Source organism: Antechinus flavipes, chromosome 4, assembly GCF_016432865.1.
Source record: "Antechinus flavipes isolate AdamAnt ecotype Samford, QLD, Australia chromosome 4, AdamAnt_v2, whole genome shotgun sequence".
Lineage (NCBI taxonomy): Eukaryota > Metazoa > Chordata > Mammalia > Dasyuromorphia > Dasyuridae > Antechinus > Antechinus flavipes.
In genome coordinates this window covers 252,989,981-253,008,225 of record NC_067401.1, presented here as the reverse complement: position 1 = coordinate 253,008,225, position 18,245 = coordinate 252,989,981, and positions in this window count along the sequence as shown.

The following is an 18,245-nucleotide window of genomic DNA, read 5'->3' as shown; positions in this document are numbered from 1 at the left end:
TGAAGGAATATGGGAGAAATGAGAAATTAAGACAAGATGATATAAAATCAGCTAAAAATTGCCCACGTGTTTGTTTTTTGGTCTTCATAAGATTGTTGTTGTGCAATCATTTAATTGTGTCTGACTCTTTGTGCACCCTATGGACCATATTATCCTTGGAGTTTTCTTGGCAATGATACTGGAATGATTTGCTGTTTCTTTCTGTAGTGGATTAAATCCAGTAGTAACTTAGCTACTTACCCAGTATTACATAGCTAGAAGGTATCTCAGGCTGAATTTGAACTCATGTTCCAGATGTCTCCAGTTCCAATGCTCTCTTCATAGCAGCTTCCTAGGCAAATAGCTAGTAAGTTTCTGAGGCTGAATGTGTACTCAAGTTTTCCTGACTCCAAGCCCAGTGCTCTATTTACTGAGCCACTTCCATGACTCAAATAATTTAAGTGTACATCACCCAAGATCTCAGGTGGTTTTCCATCCAAGTACTAGCCAGTCCCAATCCTGAGTAGTTTTCAAGATTAGATAAAATAGCATATTCAGGGTGGTATGATTATAGACAAGATAGATGGTAAGATGGTGGCTCTGAAATATAATTCTGTTGATTCTTTACTCATCAACAAATCAACAACATTTATTAAGATTTTACTATATTGCTTCTGGGGCACCATAGAAAAATAGAACATGAAGGATTAACCAAAAGCCCTTGTACAGTTATACTGAAAATAATGGATGATTTTAGAAAGTTCAATATCAAACAACTGTATTTCTATACTGTCTTTCATATTTCTGGGTTATTGTTTACAAATGAAAAGTTAAAAAGCAAAATCGATTTTTTGAAGAATAAAGAAAAGGAAGACATGTGAATGGTGTATTTTATAATTTTATTTTCTCTAAGTGTGTGGATTTATATCAGTGTGGACTACTGTGGGATTTCTATTTCTAGAAGCCAGTTTTTGGCACTCCTCTTCTGAGGACACCTTATCTGTTGGGCATTGCCCTTTCTTGCAAGTTTGTAATAAATCCTTTTTGCTTTTCTAAAAAAGAAAAGAAAAAAAAAAGCCACTTTTCTCCAGCAAACCGTCTCTCAGTGTCTGCATGGATTTCCCTTTACATATATCAGAGCTATAGCTGGAAGAAACCTCAGAGGTCCCTTAGTGTAATTTTCTGAGTTTACAAATAAGAAAACTGAGGGACAGAAGGGTTAAGGACTCACTCAGAGCACCACAGTTAGTAAGAGCCTGAAAAAGAATTTGAATCTAGGTGTGTCTGAATCCAAGTCCAATATTCTATTTATTCCTCATGTTTCTGTGCTTACTTTGACATATACGTTCCTGACTATTCCAAATAGATCTGGAAATTCTCTTTTTCTAGTTTTATGTTGCTATGGCACAAAGCTTGGGTTAACTGAAAAGATTTCTGCTATTGTATGAGTCCGAAGGGTGGTGTCACAAGCAAGCTTAATGCATCCAAGGGCCCAGAGGACAGGATAAAGTTCAGCAAACTGTACCTAACGAGATTATGCAGATGCTTTCAAGTATCTGAGACTGCTGGAAAATGAAAAAAGGCATTCTGAAGCTTCAACTCTTTGCTCTTCCAAACATTCTTGGTGGCCTACTGCTTTTTTCTTCTATTGCATTTGTTTTGTGACTTTTATTTTCTTAGGCCTTATTAGGGACGGAGTAAGTTCTTTTTAATTATTACTTTGGGGGGATTACCCCCTCTCACTGGGTTGTTATGGAAACTGCTAGGCAGTTTCAGGTTTGGAATTTGGATTTTTCCAAGTTCCCTGCCTGTCACCATTGTCGACCAAAAAGCTGTGCAATGCATCCATAACCCTGGGAATTACTGAACTCCTAGCTGCAGTTCACAAAGCTTCGTGAGTAATTTATTTTTTTATTTTTGTTCAGATAATGATGTCCAAGACAAATATTAAAAATGGCCATGGGGCAGGATAGGGGGAAGAAGAGTAAAAAGGCCATAGTTATCTCTAAGATCCTTTTAAGTTCTAAATTCTATGATCCTATGGGGAAAGTGATGAAATTTCTAAGACCAGTAATTACATTTGAAGAAGAGTGCTGACAGGGTAAAATCCTTGTGGGAAAAGCATAAGAATGAGTTATTTCAGCCCCAGATCAGGCACTGCTGTGATAACAGCAATAATGGTCCAAAGCTACAGACAATCACTTATGGTTATTGACAGAATCAAGTGCAGTCTGAGCCTTTCTCTGGAGGACATTAGGAAACTATTTTTCTAAAGGTAATATGTTCTTTCATCAACAGATTAGAAATATCGCAGTCTACAACCCATTAAACAGATTGTCCCTGGGCTCTCATCCAAAGTAGTACCAATTTCCTCATTGTATCTGAACAAAGATTCCCCAGCTTCAGTCCTGTTCTTAGCACATTAAATCCTCGTTACTTGGCTTACAGTGGGATCTAGCCAGCCAGAGAACATAGATGTCCCCTTCTCCCCAAAGAGTATTATGACAATCTAAGAATGGTTGGGTTTCGTACCCTTAAGAATATTTCACTAATAATTGCTAGCATCTATTGATTGCTTTAAGAATTTAAAAAGTGCAATATCTCATCTGGTCCTCTGTATACTAGGAAAATGAAGCTCAAAATGGTCAAATGACTTATTCTGGTATCATACCACTATTCAGTATCTTTACCAAGTCTGACTGCCTTCTTGAACTGGACTCTCCCCGGTCATTAATATTCTTTCTGGTTAGTAAACTCTCATGTCATCATACTCAGTCCATCTCAGAGATTCTGAATCCTAAGTTGTCAATGTACTCATCTCATTCCCCATCTCTCATTGCCTACATTTATCCCCAAGACTAAAATTTCTAGTTCCAGATCTGTCTGCCTCTTCTACCATGCTCTTTGGAATTAAAGGATTTTTTTTTTGTCTTAAACCTTTTCCTTTTGTACTACTTGTCTTCTGACATTCACTGATACTTTTCTCCTTAATGATGATACAGTATTTCTGGTTAACTTTTCCAATTCTGGTTGTACTTTCACTCATATCCCAAACATCATGTTTGTGGCATTGGGGTTGAAATACTCCTTGTTCTCCATTGTCATTTCCAAAGTCTTTTACCTCTTCACTCAGTAACTTCTTTGTAATGGGCTGAGGCTTGAGTTGATGCACTGAGGTCCCAAGCACATGAGGCTAAATAGTAATTGGACCATACTCTATTAATATATAAGCTTGGAGAAAGAATGGCCCCCGCCCACTCTTTGTGCAAGTCCTGATGTGTTGTATAGGAAATGACGATTTTAGTGGGTGGAGGCAGGGGAGTGGAAAAGGAAGGGGAGGAGAGACTTCTGGGATTGCCTTTGCCTTGGTTGGCTCAGCTCACATCTCTCTCTGTTAGCTGGCTTCCTGTCGCAACTGCCTATATTTGCTATCGCAATCTTTCTTGCCTATATTTGCTATCGCAATCTTAATTCACCTCTTCACTTCAATAAATATTGAAGATTTTCCCCTTAACCTGAATTCCTGACTCCGGCTGATTTTAAATATGCGGTCATTACACATCTTCTTTAAAGTTTATTTAATTGAAGTTTATCATCCTATCAATATTATGGGAGCTGCCTAAGATCACACAATTACTGTATCTAAGGCTGGCTACAAACCCAAGTTTTCTTGATTTCAGGCCAGTGCTCTATCCACTGAACCACTAGTTGCCTCCTTTTCTCCCTCTGTTCTTTTTTTTTGTGATCCCATCAATTCCCACAAAGTCAGTTATCATCTCTAGACAGATGAATCTCAGATGTGTTTATTCATTCCTAAGCTCTCTCCTCATCTCCTGTCATAAATATTTCATATTGGATGGTTTGGAGATCTCCTAAATTGATGATGTCCAAATTGAACTCATTATATTCCCTGACCTTTCCCCCCAACCAAAAATTTCCTGTTACTGTCAAGAGCATCACTATATTATCAGATACTTGGATTTATCACCTGGTGTCATTTCTGATTTCTCATTCTTTTCATCCCAAATATTTAATCAATTGTCAAATAAATGTTTAACAAATACTAGAAGATGATGAAGATGATGATAAAGATTCAACTCAAGTTTTCCTGGCTCCAGGCCTAGTACTCTATTCATTTCTCCACATTGCTTCTATCTGATAAGCTGAAGTCATTGACCAATTTAACATCTTATAGTTTTCAAAGGTAGAATGGGTTAACATTAAAGACAAGACCTAGCAATATTCTGGATGTCTTCTTCTCTGAATATAATTCATCCAAATATACCAAAAGGATTTGCTTATTTTGAGTGGTACTATAAGTGGGTACAGATCAGCAATTTTGTTTAAATCTAATCAATATTATTATTTAAAAGAGGTAGTATGGAGTAGTAGACAGACTCCTTGGCTGAGAGAAAATGAAATGTAGGTTCAAATCTTACTTTTGATATATAATAGCTATATGACCCTGGATAAATCACTTAATCTCTAGATGCCTCAACTGCTTCTTTTGCCAGATTTTCACTTAGTGAAGGGAATTCCTACACAGGATTCTCCATGATGAAAACAAAAATCATAGATCCTTTGAAGATTCCTTTGTCATCAAAATAAAATAATTCTTGATTTTTATTGTCTTTATTTTGGTAAATATGATTTACGTATTTTTATTGGATTTGGGGATATAATAGAAATAAAGATAATATCTATTTAAAAGGTTTGGTTTATTTTCCAGGGGTCCTCAAACTTTTTAAATAGGGGGCCAGTTCACTGTCCCTCAGACTGTTGGAGGGCTGGACTATAGTAAAAACAAAAACTTTGTTTTGTGGGCCTTTAAATAACGAAACTTCATACTACTGGGTGAGGGGGATAATCGTCCTCAGTTGCTGCATCTGGCCCGTAACCAAAGTTTGAGGACCCCTGTGTGTGGCCTTGATAGAGTTCAAAGAGTAGATGGCTAAAAGTTGGAGGATGGGCATGTCATAAATATTTGAAGATAATCACATTTGCACACACACATTATCTTTCACTATAACTTAACAATTATGGAATGAGTAGATATACAAAGAACATCAGGCATCATAATAAATTCCTATGTTATGCTCCAGAAAAATTGGAAACAACAAATCTATTAAGAAATATAAGTAGTTAAACAAAAAGTCCCATATTGTCCATGTTCCAAAATATGTTTCATCTGCATTTTAAGTCCAATACCTCTATGTAAGGAGGCATAATAACAGACTTTTGAAATGGTGGTTGATGATTGCATTAAGTAAAGTTCTTATGTCTTTCAAGGTTGTCTTTACATGATATATATACATTGTTGTGGTAACGTTGTTCTATATCCACTTATATGAGGATTCCCATATTTCTGTGAAATCATCTCTTTGATAATCTCTCATAGTACAACAGTATTATATTATATTCATATACTATAATTCTCCAAATGAAGGGCACTCCTTAGTGTCTAGCTCGTTGCCACTATGAAAAGAGCCAGTATACATATTTTGTCCATATAAATTCTTTTCCTCTTTGATATCATTGGTTCATTAGTGACATAGCTGGATCAAAGGACATGTACAATTTAATAAATTTTATGGTATTATTCCAATTTTTTCCCAGAATTACTGGATCATCACAACTCTACCAAATTTTATTAATGTACCTTTCTTCTAATAACCTCTTTAATATTTGTCATTTTATAATCCTCTTTAATAATCTAATGAGTATGAGGCAGAACTAGAAAGATCTCTCTTCTCACCCTCATCCCTATTACCCATTTCATTTTAAAAGTTAAGTAAATTTTTTTGTGTATATAAAATTTTAAAATATCTTGTAATTAAAATCATCCATTTGCATTCATTTGTTTATGAATTCTTTATATATAGAGGCAAAAGGGGATTTCTTCCTTATTATTCTAATTTATTTATCACATGGATTAATTTTAATATATGGTATTAAATGTTGTCTAAGTCTATTTTCTGCCTCTTGTCAAATTTTTCCAAAATTCTTTGTTGAATATTAGTGAGCTATGAGGCATATTTTCTTCTATATATTTATATACTTAATCTGTTCCTCTAATTCATTTATCTTTTAATCAGTTTTAAAATTCTTTTACTGACTACTACTCTGTAGCATAATTTGATATTGGGAACTGTGAGGGCTCTTTTATTCCCATTATTTTTTCATTATTTCTCTTGAGGATCTATTTTTTGTTCTTCTGCTGAAATTTGTTACTTTTCCCCTTAGGTATCTAAAGTAACCCTTTAGAAGTTTGATTGGCATGATACTAAATAAAGCAATTTGGTTGGAACTGTCATTTTTATATTAACTTTTCTTATTTTCCTAAGAGTGTTTTATAATTACATTTCATATAGTTCTAGATGTGTTTTGAGAGGCAGACTCCCAAGTATTTTATGCCTTCTATAGAAATTGTAAATAGAATTTTTCTCTTCTTTTTGAGCTTTTTTTTCTTTTTTTTTTTTGGGGGGGGATGACATACAAAGATATAAATTTATTTAGATTCCACAACTTTCCTGAAGTAGTTGTTTCAGTTAGTTTTTATTTAGCAATTATCTGCAAAAGCAATAATTTTTTTCTCCTCTTTGTCTATGTTTATCCTTAATTTATTTTTTTCACCTTGTTGCTATAACTAGGCTGTTTAGCCTTTTATCAAATAATAGTGATGATAATGGATATCTTTGCTTTACATGTGATCTTATAAGAAAGGTCTCTAGTTCATTGCTATTACATATTACAATTTTGAAACTCATGTTTGTAAAGGATTTCTAGTTCATTACTATTACATATAACATTTTTGGAAGTCATGTTTGTATTTTGAAATCTCTACATAGCACTAGTCCTTTTTTTTTTTTTTTTTTTTTTTTTTTAGTATGAATGCTTGGAAGTCCTTTATTCACTAAAAATAACTTATTTTTACACTTGAAAGATTAAATTCAATTTTTATGGATAAGATATTCTTGATTATAAAACTACATATTTTGTCTTTTGGAATATTGTATATCAATCAAGGTAAGGGCAGATGTTAATCCTTGCCTGATCTTGGCTATTATTCCTTGCTATTTAAAAAGTTTTCCTTTGGTTATTTATGGTATTTTTTTTCCCTTTGACTTGGAAACTCAGGATTTTAGTAATACCATCCCTGTGAATTTTCATTTTACTATTACTTTTAGATAGTAGATTAAATAGTAGATTATCTTTATTTTTATATTACTCTCTAGTTCTCATAAATCTGGGCAGATTTCTTCATGATTTCTTGAAATCCAGGTTCTTTTTCATTGGTCAATGCTTTCAGACAGTCCATTATTTATTAAATTTTCTTTTTTTTTTTTTTAAATTTTGTTACGTGAAATATTTTTTATCTTTTATTATTTTTTTTATTTCTTTGGTTCATTCTAATTTTCTGGGAATTTATTACTTAAACATTTGCAATTCTTATACTAACCCAATAATTCTCTTTCTAAATCTTTTCTCCAAAGCTTTTAAACAGTTAAATTTGATTTTCAATAAAGAATTCTGAAAGAATCTGAATTTCAAAAAAACCAAATCCTTTATGTTAACTTTACTGTCCAGTTCTGCGCTCTTTCTCTGGCTTCCTCCCCCCCCCCCCCAAAAAAAAAAACAAAAAAAACAAAAAAAAAAACCTCTTAAAACAAAAGTTCCTTAAGAAAAACAGAAATAACTAGGAGTGGTAGAGACTGACACCTCTGCCACATTGAGGGATTGACTTGAGGTCTTTGCCCTGCTTTGCTCAGTCATCTATCTCTCATTCTCTCTTGTCTATGATCTTGTATGTCCCCATGTGTCTGTCCCCCTCCTTCCATGTTCTGACAAGTTCACCATATGGCTGGTCCCATATTCTCTTGTTCCTCTTCCTGCTTGCTGTTTCTCTATTCCTGGTCCTCAATTATTCTTGAATCTTGTGCTGGCCTCCTGCACTAGCATGTGCCCCTATTCTGCCTTCCTCATTTTGGTTGGCAAATTTGCACTATGTAAAAATTGATTTATATAGAAGACTGCAGAATGCTCCACTTATGTAAAGTGAGAATTGTATGTATTTTGTGTGTGTATGCAGGTGTGTATATGTATATCTTGTACATCTTGATAATACTCAAATATTTGGTGTGGTTTGTCATTATTGTAATGGATATTTTTTTTGTTTCCTTTTTGAAAAAACTTAACTAACTTTTAATTTTATTGGGTTTTTCTAGACAGAGAATTGTACTATTTGAAGAGACAGTTTAATTTCTTCAGCTAATACATTTTTCTTCTGTTTTATTTGCTTTATTCATTCATGTTTCTTGCTAATTTTAAAATCTCTAAAATAATGTCAAATGGCAATAAGTGTAGACAAACTTGATTTATACCTATTGTTAGAGAAATTGCTTCTAGTAATTCAACATTGTATATAATACTCAAATATGTTTTCCATTTTATAGAAAAATCTTACTGTTCTGATGTAGTTAACATAAATAAATGCTGCATTTTGTCCAAGACTTTCCCTGAATCTAACAATATAAGCAAGTAGTTCATTTTTTCCCTGTTGTTGCCATGATTTAGTATTCTGATTATTTTCTTGTCTTTATATCATCCTTTCATGAAAAAAACTATTTGGTAAAGATGTATAATTTTTAGACATTTTGCTGGAGTCTATTTTCAAGCTTCATTAAGAAAAGTAAAAATTATATTACAAAATATATCAATCAGGTTCACAGCAGATTGCTCAAGGAAGAATCAGAGAAATTAGAATAAAGATATAAAACTAATGGGCATGGGGCCATGAATCCAGAAATATTTATCCCCCAAAACTTGATATGCTATGTAAGTAAAGGAGCTAAATTTTATGTTCTTTCTCAGCAAGGTACAATGGACTTTTTTTCTATTTGCAAAGTGTCACATTTTTCACTCAGTTATATATAATTTTCTTGAAAAATTTCCAGAAACATGGGATTCAGATTATTTTGGTTACTCTCTCCATTTCTCCCTCATCCATGATATTAGTAATCTTTAAATGGTTTTGCATTGATCTATCCTTTATGTCTATCACTTGAATTTTCATTTTCTCTGATTCTTTTGATATTTTTATCTTTTTCTGAGTCTTTTCCCCTTATTTATATGTCTTGTCCATTATTATTTTTTCTCCTCTGTTATTGGTTGCTTCTATTGATTTTTTTATTTGTGTTTTAGTATACTGAGGAGTAACTTAGTGGATAGAAAGCTGCTCTTAAAGTTGGTTTTGAATCCTGGAAAATCAAATGTTTGCCTCACATACTGGGGATGATTCTGAGCAAGGCATTCTATGTCCATATGCTTTGGGGAACTCTTTAAAACTGTAAGTTAAGAGTAGTTACTAATCTGCTTTAATGGAGGGAATTTCTTCATCTCAGTTGTCTCTATATTAATGATCAGAGATTCTATCCTTATCCTATTATGTATCTTTAGTCCTTATTCTATTATATATCCTGTATTGGTCAATTTTTAAAAATTTATTTTCTTCTAAGCTTTTTTTATTTTTATTTTTTATTTTTAGAAGAAAATAAATTCTAAGCTTTTAAATCACTTTTATTAATTTTAGCTTTTTCTTGTAGGCATTTTTACTTTAGTAAATATTTCTTTAAATTTTGAGATATCAAAGTTCATTTTTGTTTAATGTCATTAAAATGCTATTGATCCATTTGAAGATTTCCTTTATAATATTTTGTCTTGTTTCTTTTTCCATCTGAGTTGCTTCTTGTACTTTAGATGATTCAGTTGCTCTGTGGTATATTATTTTTTTGTTTCATTGGCAGTCTTCTTCATCTTGCTCATTTTCTATTTTGGTTGATTTGTATTTTCATGTGTGGTTTCTTAGCTTTTTTTCCCTTTGGTCTTTCTATTTGTTGCTTTTTTGAGAAGTATGTGAGGAGACTGGTTCTCTTTGAACCTCTCACATCTGAGTCACTTTTGGCTGGAGAATCTTCTCCTGAACTTTTTGAAGTTAACTTTTCTAAAGTTCGAGTTACATGTATGATTATGCCCAGTGTTCCCTTCCCTTGCTATTTTGAACTTCCAGATGGCATGGTCATTTTCTTCCAAGGTTCCTATATCACTCCCACGTTGCCAAACAGCTCTTCCTTGTTGATCTGAATGAAGTCAGGAATAGCAGTTCCTCTCATTGCTTCCTTTACTTACTGACATTTTTGCTTGGGGGCTCAGAATTTAAATTTATTCCAGTGGGTGGAAGCACTTATGTGGCCTTGAGCTATTTAAATGTTAACTGTTCATTTATCTTTTAGAATATAATGTTTCTCTTCCCAATATAGGCTACTCCACTTATTCTCTTAGGAAACTATATGTACACACAAAGAGAAATATATATGTATGTATGTATACGCATATATATACACACATGTGTATATGCATGTATGCACATATATACATGCAAGCATATAGCTAATTAGTATTACTCTGTATATTTGCTCAATATTCTAATAATCCGTTTTTCAGATTGGAATCTTTATAATGTTTTTGGGCCTGGTATAGTCACTACAATGTCATACACAAATAGGATCACTGGAAAAACCTTACTAGCTATAGGAAATCCTTGTTCTATTGGGGCTTTGCACTAGATGCCTTCTATGATAATGGCAAAAAGTTCTGGTGGTTGTCTCTCTCTTTTATATGTTACTTGATATCAATAATCAGAGAATGGTTATCCCTTCTGTCATGTCTTCTAAGAAATCTTGTATGATTTTGAAATATGCACTGGCACAGCTGGAACTGGCATAGGGCAATTAGGGCTGTACCATAGGGACCAAAATACTACTCATCCCTACCACAGAATTATTTCCTCCTTCCATAATGGCAATGATGATTATTTAAGCCTATGAGATTGGGGGTTGATACTGAGTGAGAAGATAAACCTTAAAAGAAGAGAGCTTTCATCATTCTTTGATAAACTGGGATTTGAACTCAGAAATAATGGATAAAATGAAGTTTTTGACCTGGTGGAAATTTGTGAGGCAATTTCCTGTTATCTAGAAGAATTCATATAAACCCCATATGAGAGAATTATTTAGGAAATAAGTCAAATAGCAGACTGAGGAAAGTGTGTGTGTATGTGTGTGTGGGGGGAGGGGTGTTGAGATATCTTCTCTATGAAATTACTTCAGTTTTCTATATTAATATTCCATATGCTTAGTACAAACATCAGGAATAGACCATATCTAAATGGGAGGAAAATGGGCTGGACTGGCTTAGCGAAATAAGCAGTAAGTTTAATGTTCCCTAAAGTTCATCTTTTGAAGGTTTCCATTCTTCAATTCTTCTGAAATTCCTTGAATTTCAATTAAATTCAACCTAACCCTAAATGCACTGTTATGCTATACAGCTCTGAACTGTGGAATACTGCAATCATTAAAGAGTTAAAGTTAAATTAATCCAAGAAGCAATGGAGAGATGGATGGTCTTTGTAAGTAGACTAAAGTTACTAACAATAAATTTCAAAAAAGTAAAATAAGTTAGGAGCAGCTAGATGGTTCAGTGGATATAGTACCAGGCCTGGAGTCAAGAAGACACATTATTCTGAGTTCAAATCTGAGTTCAAATCAAATCACTTACTAGCCATGTGATTCTGAACAAGTTATTTAACCTGTTTGCCTCAATTTCCTCACCTGTAAAATGAACTGGAAAAAGAAACTGCAGACCATTACAGTCCCTTGGCCAAGAAAACTCCAAATGGCCTAATAAAGAGTCAGACATGATTGAAACAACTGGACAGATACAATATATTATCAGGAAAATGTTTGACTGGAAAAAAGAAGTGGACCAATCATATAATAGGAGTGGGGATGATGTATGAAAAACCAAATACTCAAGTGATATCAATGCAGTTTTAAAGAAAATGAAAGAAGGCATCCAGCATATTGGATAAATCTGGAGCTGTCACCAGTCATCCTCACTTATTATTTCTTACTAGATTCCAAATAACTAAAGAGAGAGAGTCTGATGACTTTGTACAGCACTACTTCACTTAATTACAATTCACTTGCAAGTCAAAACATTACCCTCCTGATATCATTGTTCCTCTCCAAGAATGAAGGACTAACAAAAACAAACAGAAATCCTTTGTGAAAAATTTGTGAAAGAACATATTTAAGGGTCACATGTGACAGGAAGATATACATGAATTGCAATCTATACCAGTGAACAGAGTAGTTAACATAAATGAAATCAAATCTATTGAAGTAATGAAATATGCTTTTTCCAATAGACATCTGAAATAGAATAATACTGAATTCTATGATAATTCATTCATAAGTTCCCCCTGACAATTAGCAAGACTTTAATGAGTAGAGGGATTTACCAAGGTAGGAACAGTAAAAACGTTGACACAAAATATCCCAACCCTTAAAGTTTATGGCAGAGAGAGACAGAGACAGAGATAGAGAGACAGACAGAGACAGACACCGAGATTATCTTTCCACTCAAAAGCAGTTTTTTTCTCAGGAGAGAAGGCTCAAACTGGAATGAATTCTTTCAAGTGAAGATCTTCTACCATTAAACTAATCCTTTGATAGAATGAGGTCACCACTGAACCACCTGCTTTTTAAATAGATAGACCCAAAGCTTTGCTTGATTCTTTTAACCAATCACAAGATGTTTCCTCCGTGGTAATCTTCATCCAATAATGAAAGTCCTTTGATCTCAAGATAGTATGTATTTTTCCTGTCTGTGAACTATGAGTCAGATTCCCAGTAGAAAGGACAAAGAATTTGTAGTGAGGGGCAAGAGTCCAAATCTCACCTCTGTCAGTTACTACCTGTGTGATCTAGGGGAAGTTATTTCATCTCCCTAATCCTCAATTTTCTCATCTTCAGAATAAAGGAGCTAGATTAAATGAGCTCTAAGGTTATATCCAGAACTTAGATTCTATGATTAATGAACAAATGGCAAATATACTGGCAACCTAGAATTCTTATTTTAATTATTATAAGTTTTGCTTTAAAACCCAGTAAGTTACAGAGGAAAAATTTGAACCTGGTTCCTTAGACTTTAAGTCTAGGGAATCTTTCTTCTCTATAGAGTCCACTAATTGTAGTGTTTCTTATTTTTAACAAAATTGTCAAAAGTTTCAATGTCATTGACAACTTTGAATAGTTTGAAGAGCCAAGATGGTTAAAATTGAATAATAATTGAATATATAATTGAATAATAATTGAATTACAATGACATTGGATAATAATAGTCAGAACAAACCAAGATTGGAATGATACCACAAAAGAAATTCCCACAACTATAATAACTTACATTTCTATATTTATTTATATATATATTTGAGACACAGTGTGGTATAATAGAAAAAGAGTAATTCTTGAAGTTAGAGAGATCTATGTCCAATTCTGCTTCTGCCACATATTACCTGTGTGTCTGGGAAAGTCACTTAACTTCTCATTATTTTTGGAAATGCTTTCAAGATTATAGATTGTAGAGAAGATGCTCATCTTCATTGGTAATTGGAGTTTCATCACTGAATGTTCCCTGTACTTAAAAAAATTACAAGTCTCATCCCACTTATATTTTATGCAACAGTTTATATTCATGATTCCATTTGCTTTTCCCAATACACTTTTTAAAAAGAAAGCAAGGCTATAGTTGATTTCATCAAAATATAGAAAGGTCATCCCACTTGGAACAGGTTACAGAGCAAGAATTTGAATCTGGTTCCTTAGACTAAGTCCAAAGTTCTTTCTTCTCTCTAGAATACAACAGAGTTGGGACATCGAACCTGTTTTCCAATTCTAAATCCAGTGCAGTTTCTACTACACTATAGAGTCCAAGTCACTGTAAAGTTTTCAGAAGTTGAATGCTCCTAGTCCTCTTCTTTCCAATCCTACTACCTTTCCTTTAGAATTTCCAGATGGGGCCAGTAGCCGCTAAGCTTCTGGAACGAGAGCACACAGAGCCCTCCCATAACTAACAGAAACTAACTATGCATTTTCTTTTTTATTTCCACTCCTTTGAGCCAAAGTATACATCTTCAAATTGATGAGTCACAAGTTGAATTCAGTAACGTTTTGTGTATATGTGCCTGAGAGACACCCAATCGCCAGAAATACTACTCATTCACCTTAAACCTACAGATTATTTTTCATCGTTTTCTTAATACTGCAATAGGTCTGCACTAGATTTTCTAGGCAGGTTAGAAGAGATATGGCTCCTACAAGGGCAAAAGCTCCCTAAGGCTATATTCCATTCTCTGGAGCACTACATAGGGATAAAAAGAATCCATACCACTATTCATTGCACTTAAAATAGGAAAATGCAAAGAAAACAAAATTTCTACACATGGCCACTTGTTCTACCAAGTTTATTTCTGTAATGGTTATATTCCTAGTCACTTTCAGATGAATTATTTCTCCATTTTGATCCACATTTATGGAAATATTTACATTTTTCTTGAGAGGCAATGTGAGATAGTGAATAGAGAGCCAACTTTAGGATGTAGTACTTCTGATATGTATCAATGCGTTCCCTCCTCATCCAGTGTGACTTTTACTCATACCATTACATAAACATTTACTCATCCCAAACCTTAGGAATTTTCCTTTGACTTTTTTGTTGACCAAAGAGTACCATTAAGCCTCTTCATCTATTATCCTTAATTCAAAATACACAACTATCCTCCTCCTTCTCCAGCTGTAGCCTATCCATAAATTTTTCTATTGCTATTTGATAAATTAAATTCTACTTCTGAGGTGATGAGATTGCATAATTCAAAACCAGAGAAATTTTCAAAATGTAATCTGAGGCCCATGAAAATGGGGGATGCTTCCTGAAACCCTATTGATAATAATACTAAATCATTATTTTTCTATTAAAATAATTCTCTACTTTAAAACCACATATCTATGTAAGATTAGATTTTTTTCATACATTTAACCAAAACCACATATCAAAACAGATTTAATGTGGAAGGAGATATGAGAATTTAGCTATTTTCTATTACACCTCACATTAAAGAGCTTTGTAAAAATAGGTATAATATCCCTGCTCTTCTCATTATTATTTTTTTCATTTTGGAAACTATAGTTATTTTTCCTTTAAAATATTCTGTTTGTGTTAACATATAATAAGATTATTATTATTTTAAGTGAATTAATATACATCTAGATAGATAGATTTAAAGTATATCAGTTTAAATTCCTAATATGGAAAATAATGGTAGATGTAACCCACATAAACAAAAACTCTTTGGGAATTTTGATAGATTTTAGGTGAATAAAATGCTCCTAATAATATCAAGAAAATTTGAGAATTGTTGCCATATAGCATCAGTAAGTGAATATAGCAATATATACTGAGGCAGCTAGGTGGCCCACTAGATAGCATCCTAGTACTGGAGTTAAAAAAATCTGAGTTTAAATCCAACCTCAGATACCACTATATGTCCCTGAAAAGGTCATCTAAACTTTGCCTACCTTAGTTACTTCTTCTGTAAATTGGATTAATAGCATCTCTTGCTTTGTAATAGTATTACATACATAATATCTTTTAATTTTATTATTATTATATATCAAGGGCTTCTAATTTCATCAGTGTGAGAAATATGAGTTTGAGCCCATATGCTTGCATATGCAGATTGCAAGCCATTCAAGGCCTTAGAAAATTCTCTGAGGTTCTGAGAGAATTAGTGTCTTGCCAATGATCACATAGCTAGGTATTAGAGACAGAATTTGACTCACGTGTTCCCCTCCCTTTCCACCTCTTTTTCTAAAAACTATAGTTAAATCAATGCTGTCATTGCTCTGGAAAGCACATGTCAACTGATTGCCTTGTTGCAGGCACTTTCCTGTATCCCCTCAGACCAAAACACCCTTCAATGGCTATCATTTTACCCTATGTATTTTCTTTGCCCTTTAGCATATAAGCTATTGGAGGGAATGGAATACTCTCAGGGTTCTGTTCATTGTTTAGCACAAAATGCCCTTTATTTCTTTCATTCATTTATTCCTGCATTCATTCATGTTTTCCTATCTTTTTTACTTTGCATGTAAGAGCTACTAAAGAATCATGTTGTGTCTCAGTGAGATAATATTGATATTTAAAAGCTGGATGAGAAATAGCTGAGTCACACAGCAGATAGAACCCTGGCCCTGAAGTCAGTAGGACCTGAGTAAAAATAAGGCTTCAGACATATTTTAGCTATGTGAACCTATGTTTTAAGCAAGTCACTTAACACCAATTGCCAACAAACAATTTTTTTAAAATAGGCTTTTATGTCAGCTAGCAACCTAGGAACAGTGAAAACACTATTCTGTTTTCCAAATCCATGCTGTCTTCTACCTATTATATTCTGGGTTCTTCTCATTGTTTGTTTTCAGTGCTTGTCCAACACATATATCTTTCTATATTGATTTAATGAATTTTTGCATCTGGTGAAAAATCACAGCGTCTATCATTCATGCTTCTCAATTACTAAAGTAAAGGGGAATTGTTGCTGATTCCATATCTTTAAAAGAGTACTGATTAAGAAAAGTAGATTCAGAGATAGGAGATGCAGTAATGAGGTTTAGGGCAAAAGGCACAAAATGAGAAAGGAAGACAAAGTTAAAAACATACTTTTACATCCATCATGTCTTCCTGATATTTCTGTCACAGAGGTGGATACAAATAGATTGTGAAAGCCCCCTGGAATCCTATCTATGCTTCCAGCCTCAGTTCTAAAGTTACCACCTTCATAAGATATTTCCTAGTCTTTTTCCTTTGACTCCTCATAGCATCTTTTATTTCCTTTTGATCCCTAATTGATCTAGTTTTATTCTAATTATGTTATACAATAACTGATTAATATTTATTTTTCATTTACTTTGACTTCAGTGTGGATTTAAAGATCAATTTTTTCAAGTGACTATGTAATTTTCTGGAGCTTGAAATAATTTAGAATTTATTAAGTACCTATTATATAAACATTGTGCCAGACACTGAGAATATGAAGAGAGAAATGAAATAGCTTACATTGTTCTTGTTGAAACAATATGAACAAAGAGTGATAAATTTAAGTTATTTACAAAGTAAAAACAAAATAACTTTCTCAGTGGAAGTAAGTGCTGACACTTTGAGCATTCTGAGACATCCTCATACAGGAGGTTGCCTGAGAATTGAACTTTTAAAGGAACATGGGAGAAATGGAATCACAGGCATGAGGGCAAAAATAGAAGTTTATATATGCTATTTTTGCTAGAATGTGTGTTACATTTTCAGTGCATTGGGAAGAACATCTTTAGAACCTAGTTATTAATATACATATCATCAACATATATCAACATGCTCCATCATGTATTTGAGCTTTATTTATGACATCTTCCAGGATACCATAGTACAATTTTGGCAAGCACTACAGAAAAATTTCCATTAAAATTGTTAAAAATAAAAATTTTGGTCAGTTAATCATATAAGCTTTACATTCCCTTATATAAAGGTAATTATTTCCTGAAGATAATGGGTAAATCATCCATTATAACCAACTTATCTTCAAGCAATGGCTTGAAAAGCACTTTCATTCTTTCATTTATTCATTTAATCAACATTTATTAAGTTTCTGCTATGTGATCAAAAATTGAATTAATAAAAAAATAGTTTTTAAAAGGAAAAATCATATAAACCATTAGTTAACTTGATTTTTAAAAAAGGAAAGTTAAATCACCAGTATTAAAAATGAAAAGGTGAATTAACAAGTGAAGAAGAAATAAAGGAAATTATTAGGAATTATTTTGTACAATTATATATCAGTAAAACTTATGAAATCTAAATAAAATAGGCAAATATTTACAAAGATATAAAATGTCCAGATTAATAGACAAAATTAGAGGAATAACCTAATCTTTATCAAAGAAATCTGAATAAATCATAAATGAGATCTCTAAGAAAGGATTATATATCAGATTTATAGCTATCAAAAATTTAAAGAAATATTAATTCAAATATAAAGATTTTAAAAATAGTAAAGGATTAAATTATTTTATTCATTCAGTACATTAACATTATCAAAAATTATTTTATAAGCTAGAAAAAATAATAAAATTCATTTGAAGGAAGGAAAGAAGAATATTAATGGAAGAGGGGAGGATTCTGAGAAGAAGGTGGAGTAGGTAAGTAAATTCAAGCTTTCCCGATTTACCCTACAAATAGAACAAATTTGCTCCTCAGGGTAAATGTAGACTAATGAAAAACCAAGAAGACTGGAGGCAGAGTAGGAGTCCTCTAGATACAAC